The following is a 6,000-nucleotide window of genomic DNA, read 5'->3' on the forward strand; positions in this document are numbered from 1 at the left end:
GCAGTGAAGGCATCCAAGGCCAGCAGAGCTGAAATGTGTTCTTGTTTGCAGCCAGCGGGTTGATTGATCAGCTTATCTCCCATGTCAAAAATGTCAACTGTGAATGATTTGGTGTAATAGAGGAGAATGAGAAAAATGTCTGACTGACAGTTTTGATGTGGGGCCTTTTGGTTTGGATGTACTCCACACATCCGCTTCTTCCTGGTCCGAACAGATCTCAGGTAGAAGTTCTGTTGACATCCTCCAGCATGAGACTCTATCCTGAGAGCTTGACCAGCCTCGAGGAAGATGACAGGCCTTCATAGCATGTCTCCCATCATATCTGGAGAGTGAAAGAGAAACCAAGTGAAAGAGAGAGTTCTTGTTTTCAGCATCTTTGACCTGATGTGCTAAAAATAAATCACAGATGTCTGTTACTTTAGTACGTTAGTTATGTTATTGCTATAAGTATTCGTCAAAACCTATAAGTCTTTGAAGCTTCCATGACAGGTTTTTAGCTAACTCCATAAGCCATGAAGGCCATAGTATGTGGCTGAAAGCCCCTGCACAATTTAGTAAGTGGTATTTTAGATTATTTTTTCTTCTAATAATATCTTCATTAGATTTGAGCATATTTATAAAACATTTTAAACTTATCTGTGAATGAGTTACATGTCTACAAACAGCTCTACGGTACACTGTATGGATTTGTTTGTGTGTCAAAATACAGTATATTAATAAATACAATTGTTATACTGGTATCCATCATTCATTAACACCAGTTAAGGAGGTGAATAAACAAATACATGTTTCATAATACTTTAAAATGTACTTATGTCTTCTCATGACTTCATTACGGTGTCTTATGCACCATTTATTAATTGTTGATATACTGTTTATAAATGCCATTTTTATTTTTAAAGTAAAATGTCACTAAATAGAAAGAAAACAAGACAGAAGTTTATACTACAAACATCGGGTGCCAATTTCTTCGCATGCTTCTCACTGTATTGATTATTGGGTTTACAGATAAAGCACGTGCTGGATCAATAGACACCAGTGACAACATACATCATAATGCTGTTCACCTTTCAAAAAGACAAATCTGTTGTGCAGGACAGTCACACAGTAAGTGGGAAACATTTGTCTTTGTGAAGCCCATGGATTCACCGAAACCAACAATCAATGAAAACGTAAAACTGAAATAGATGTTTGACTCAAATTATTTAATTGCAATGCTTAACTGTCAATGGTTTTTCATGGAGTCTTTAACTTATAGAGCGTGATTATTGCACTCCCCTCGTGTGTGTGTGTGTGGGGGGGGGGTGATGCATTTTATTTTATTTAAATAAACAATGTCAGTGCAGCGGTCTATGACAAACACACAATTGAATCGCTATTGTGATAAACAAGTTTCTGCTCAGACACCTTTTTTTAAATGAGGCTTGGAAAACAAATATCAAGCGTCGCAGTGACTTAATTTCCATAGCAAAGGTATGAGTGAACTCAGAGTCACCCCGGTAACAGTTGCTTTCTCAATCCATTCTCTTCATGTGGGGAGAATACAACAGTTTTGACACTGGAATTATGAAGCCGATGGTCGATATGCACAGACTGTAATTGCATCTACTGTATGTGCAATTCTCACACAGCCCGTCTAAAACTGATATCTCAAAGTGACATTTATAGAAGGCTTGGTATACCAATATCCTATGAAAAAAAGAAAATAAATTACACCCTTAAAAGACATCCTACTTGGCTATGAAGTTGCTGAAATTTACATATTTCCCATTTAGCAAACCAAGTATGGGATACACTCCTCTGACCTATGGGCAAAGTCTTGAAAGTTTGTAAAAAAGTGCATGGTCCTTTTTTAATTTGAACGTTTATTTATTTATTTGTTTCGGTGAATTAGCATTCGGACAGTAAAAGTCAAGGATTGAACTCAAGAGCAGGAAACAAGAATGTTGCTGTGGTTGTTATCAACTCCACATTTCAGCTGTGAAGCACAATTCATTTCTTCCTGCAAGAGAAACCGGATAAAAAAAAAAAAACAGTCCACGGGGACAGAAGCGAGAATATGTTGTCAATTTCTAAACACATTTCCCACAAACCATATTATGTCATATTTGGTAATAAAATCATTTCTAGATGGTGAGAAAGCAACTATTGGGATTGGTCGGAGATGTATTTCCTCACTGGTTTATGCCATATCTGGGGATTGTGTTGAATAGATTCGCAAACTCTCATCTCATTACATTGCAAAACGTTGTCTCTGATTTACTGACTGAACTCATGACGATAGGATTCCCAAAGCTCCCGGCAGACAGCAACGTCTGCAAAGGACGATTCTGCAAAATACGATTCTGCAAAATACTGGATTAGATCCAGTGCCAAATTGAACTTTATTTCTTTTTACTTCCAATGTCCTTGACGTTGTCACTTTCCACAATCTAAACGTAGCATCTCAGGTGCCGGTGAGATTAGGAAACGATAGCGTTCACGGCCCTCTCTCCGTCGAGCCTACTACTGCCCCCTTCGCAGTTCGATCACGGCCTCGAGCCGTTTATTGCTTTCATAAAACGGTTATATAAAATAAACACACGGCAAACAAAAAAATGAAATCATTAACTGATAGCAAAAATAAGCAATGCATTTATTCAGCGACATTTCGCAGAACAGAAGCCAAGCGACACACACGCTTAAAAAATGATTAACATTTATCTGGATATCTGCATTAATTGTGCGATCATGTTGAATTATGTAAGCGCTCTTCTTTGCTGGAACAGGGGTGTTTGACTCCAGACAGGTGTGTTTATATCACCTCCATTGGCTCCAATGGAAAGAGGGGGAAAAAGTCCTCATCATGTTGCAGATACATTATAACTATTATGCTCACTGTCCCCTTGCTGTTGCCAGCAAATATCATTTTTGTTTGTACTCTTGCTGAGTAACCAACACAAAACTAATATTACTAGCAGTTGACAAAATAGCAAGATAAAGGTGAGCATAATTGGCTACAAATGAAAGCTTGTGAACGAGCTAAAGTTGCATTGTTAACCACAGATTGTTGGTGTAATTTGCCCAGTTTGGCTGGAGAGGAAAACGTCTGTATCAGCACTCAAGGGTCACTCAAGTGTTTATACACACTCTCCTTTTTTTGATCATATTTATGGTCCTTACAGAAAGAAAGAAAAAAAACACTATTTCTACAAAACACCTAATCCACTTCAACTCCTGCAAGGGCTTAATGACAGAGCAAGCAGACATCTGAGAGGAGACATTATCGTCCCGGAGGACGAAAACGCTATTATAAACTGATTAGGTGGAGGAGAGCTGGATGGAAATCACTCTTGGATCTTTTTTTAAACCATTAATTAGTGGTTCTGTCAGCGCGGTTCATTCTGCGGAGATGACTAATGCGCAGAGCTCTCCCACTGCTCTTCATGACCAGTTGGTACATTTCTGTCACATTTGCATATGTAGCTCTGACAGCAAAAAAAAAAATCACATCGCCTAATAATGCAGCTGGAGTTCTGTGTGCAGTCGGAGTAGTACAGGTTTTTTTGACATATGAGGGTACCGGGACGGCCACCTTTCATCAGTAATTGCTCCACTGTAAAGCGTACAGTATGTTCTGCAAACACACCTGAACAGTGTGAATACATCCATTTGCAGCTCCACTGCTGCACCGAGGCACCCAGAGTGTTGTATCAATGCACATTCAGATGTAATTGAAGGTTGAAGCGCAGTCTGTTTCTTGTCCCTCTGGACCCCATCAGCTACGCTACGAGTTACATTGCTTAAGCTACTAAACCACACTCTCCACATATCTGATGGAGAATATCTTCACAGGCGAGATCGATAGACTCCTGCTGTCATTTATTGTATACCTTCAAAGTGTTCTAATTGATACATAACATGTTTTAGCCCAAGCTTTGACTTTGCTTCAAAGACCCCCTAGACTCAAGATGTTGTTTTCTTGGATGTTTGACTTTCATTAAATATGTTGCACACATACATCTCTCTGCTCAAGATTGAAGGCTTCTCCACACCCCCCCTGAAATCAGAGCTGGTGACAGGCATGATTTGTGACAGCATGAATAGATGCTAATCGTGCTCTACTGTGCAAATACATGGAGATTATTCAACAGTAATGAAGGAGCTTGAAACCCCAAATGTACAAACAGCACAGAGGAAACTGTGCAGAAGCTGCTGTACAGAAGTTGAAAAGAGATTGGTGTGAACATGACAGTTTTTTTTAAATGCAAACCATAGCTGGGAGTTTTTGAGCTTCTCAGGTAGATCCATGCAGCGTTCAGCTAACAGGAAAAGGCTTGTATCCGCTCAGCGTCTTTGCACTATTTATCAAGGAATGACATACCGGACTGTGATGCAAGCTATTGCAGCGCAGCACAGACGAGCAATGTCAATGAAAAGTCCACGGGGGTTTGCTTAAAAGTTGATTCTGACAAGCCGGATATTTACATAGATTTGCCATTTTGTGTAATTTTGTTAATTTCGCCTCAAATGGTGTTCATGTTAGAAGTGTTGGGATGGGTGTAATATGGTTTGGTTTTGTCCTAACTAATCAGTAATAGATCCTCTATTACAGCGGTTCCCAAACTTTTTAGGCCACGCACCCCCTTCTACATCCCGACCGGGTTCACGCACCCCCAAACCCCCACACCTTAAAAAAAAACGCAACAGAGCCTATTTATAGCCGCAAAAAATCGGACCAATGCGAGAGCTGTTTGCTTGCGCGTGGCGTTTGTTCCAAGATTTAGTCCGCTGTATAAATTTCAGTTACACAAGGCGTCACTTTTAAAGAGCAATAAGGATGGCGAGGACACACGCACAGGCTCAGAGGCAGATTGCATTTCACATTTATTTACTTAAACACAATAAGCCACGTAAAGAACAAAGAGTGGCACATGCATAGGCTCAGGGACAGATATAAATAAAAAAGGAGGAGTCCATATGAGGATTTTCACATGCAGCGCAGGTGGCTCAGCCTGTCAAGTCTACTTGCAGAGAGTAAAACTCACTCTTCTTCACGCGACCGACTAACGTTGCCAGGATGTCTTCGGACAAAGCATCGATGCGGCGCGAGACAGTGTTGTTGGACACCGGGATCATGTCTAACTTTTTAGCTTCTTTCTCTCCAATCATACATTCCACCATCTCTTTAGCAGCTGGCAGCACACGTCTTCACCGATTGTGTGAGGTAGACCCTTCCTTGCTATTCGGTAACTGAGCAGATATGAAGCCCGTAGTGCGTTTTGTGTAGCGCCAACACATGAATGAGACTGCAATTGTTTTTGGCTGTTTTGTGACTCTTCCAATTTTGATCTAAAAAATTTAAGGGGCTTCCGACTTGCACTGGCATGCTTGGTGTTCAGGTGGCGGCGCAAATAAGAGGCTTCAGACAGCTGTTTGCCAGAACCTCACTGCACAACACGCACTGTGGCTTCGGGCAATCTGCATTGCCAATCCAAGTGAAGCCCAGACCCAGAAAATTGTCATCATATTTCCTCTTTTTTTTCCCAGTCTGATGCTCACTCTCGTTTCCTCTTTTTTCACCTTTCTTCACTTCATGCACACCGGATATGCTTTGCATTTTTGCACTTTCTTTATTGTTTAATTTCCTTAAATGAATACGCTTTGCTGCCATCACTTTCAGATGGCATAGAGCTGTAATAGTGGTTGCTTTATGAACAGCTAAAGGGATAGTTTGGATTATTTGAAGTGGATTGTTTAAGGTACTTATCCATAGTCCATGTAAAACCAGTACCGTTTAGGGAAACATAAAGTTCACCTAAAAAATACTGCCCATTTTGATCTCAAGTGGGCCAGACCAGTAAAATCATAGCATAATAACGCATACAAAACAACAATATTTCTCTATGTTTAAATCATTGGTAAAGCTTTTTGGATGATGAACCCTATTTTAAGGTCTTTCTACAATAAACTAGAAACATAAAGACCAAAAATTCAGACATCAGCCCACTGTTTACCTGC

The sequence above is a fragment of the Taurulus bubalis genome (genome assembly GCF_910589615.1).
Source record: "Taurulus bubalis genome assembly, chromosome: 16".
In the NCBI taxonomy this organism is placed as follows: domain Eukaryota; kingdom Metazoa; phylum Chordata; class Actinopteri; order Perciformes; family Cottidae; genus Taurulus; species Taurulus bubalis.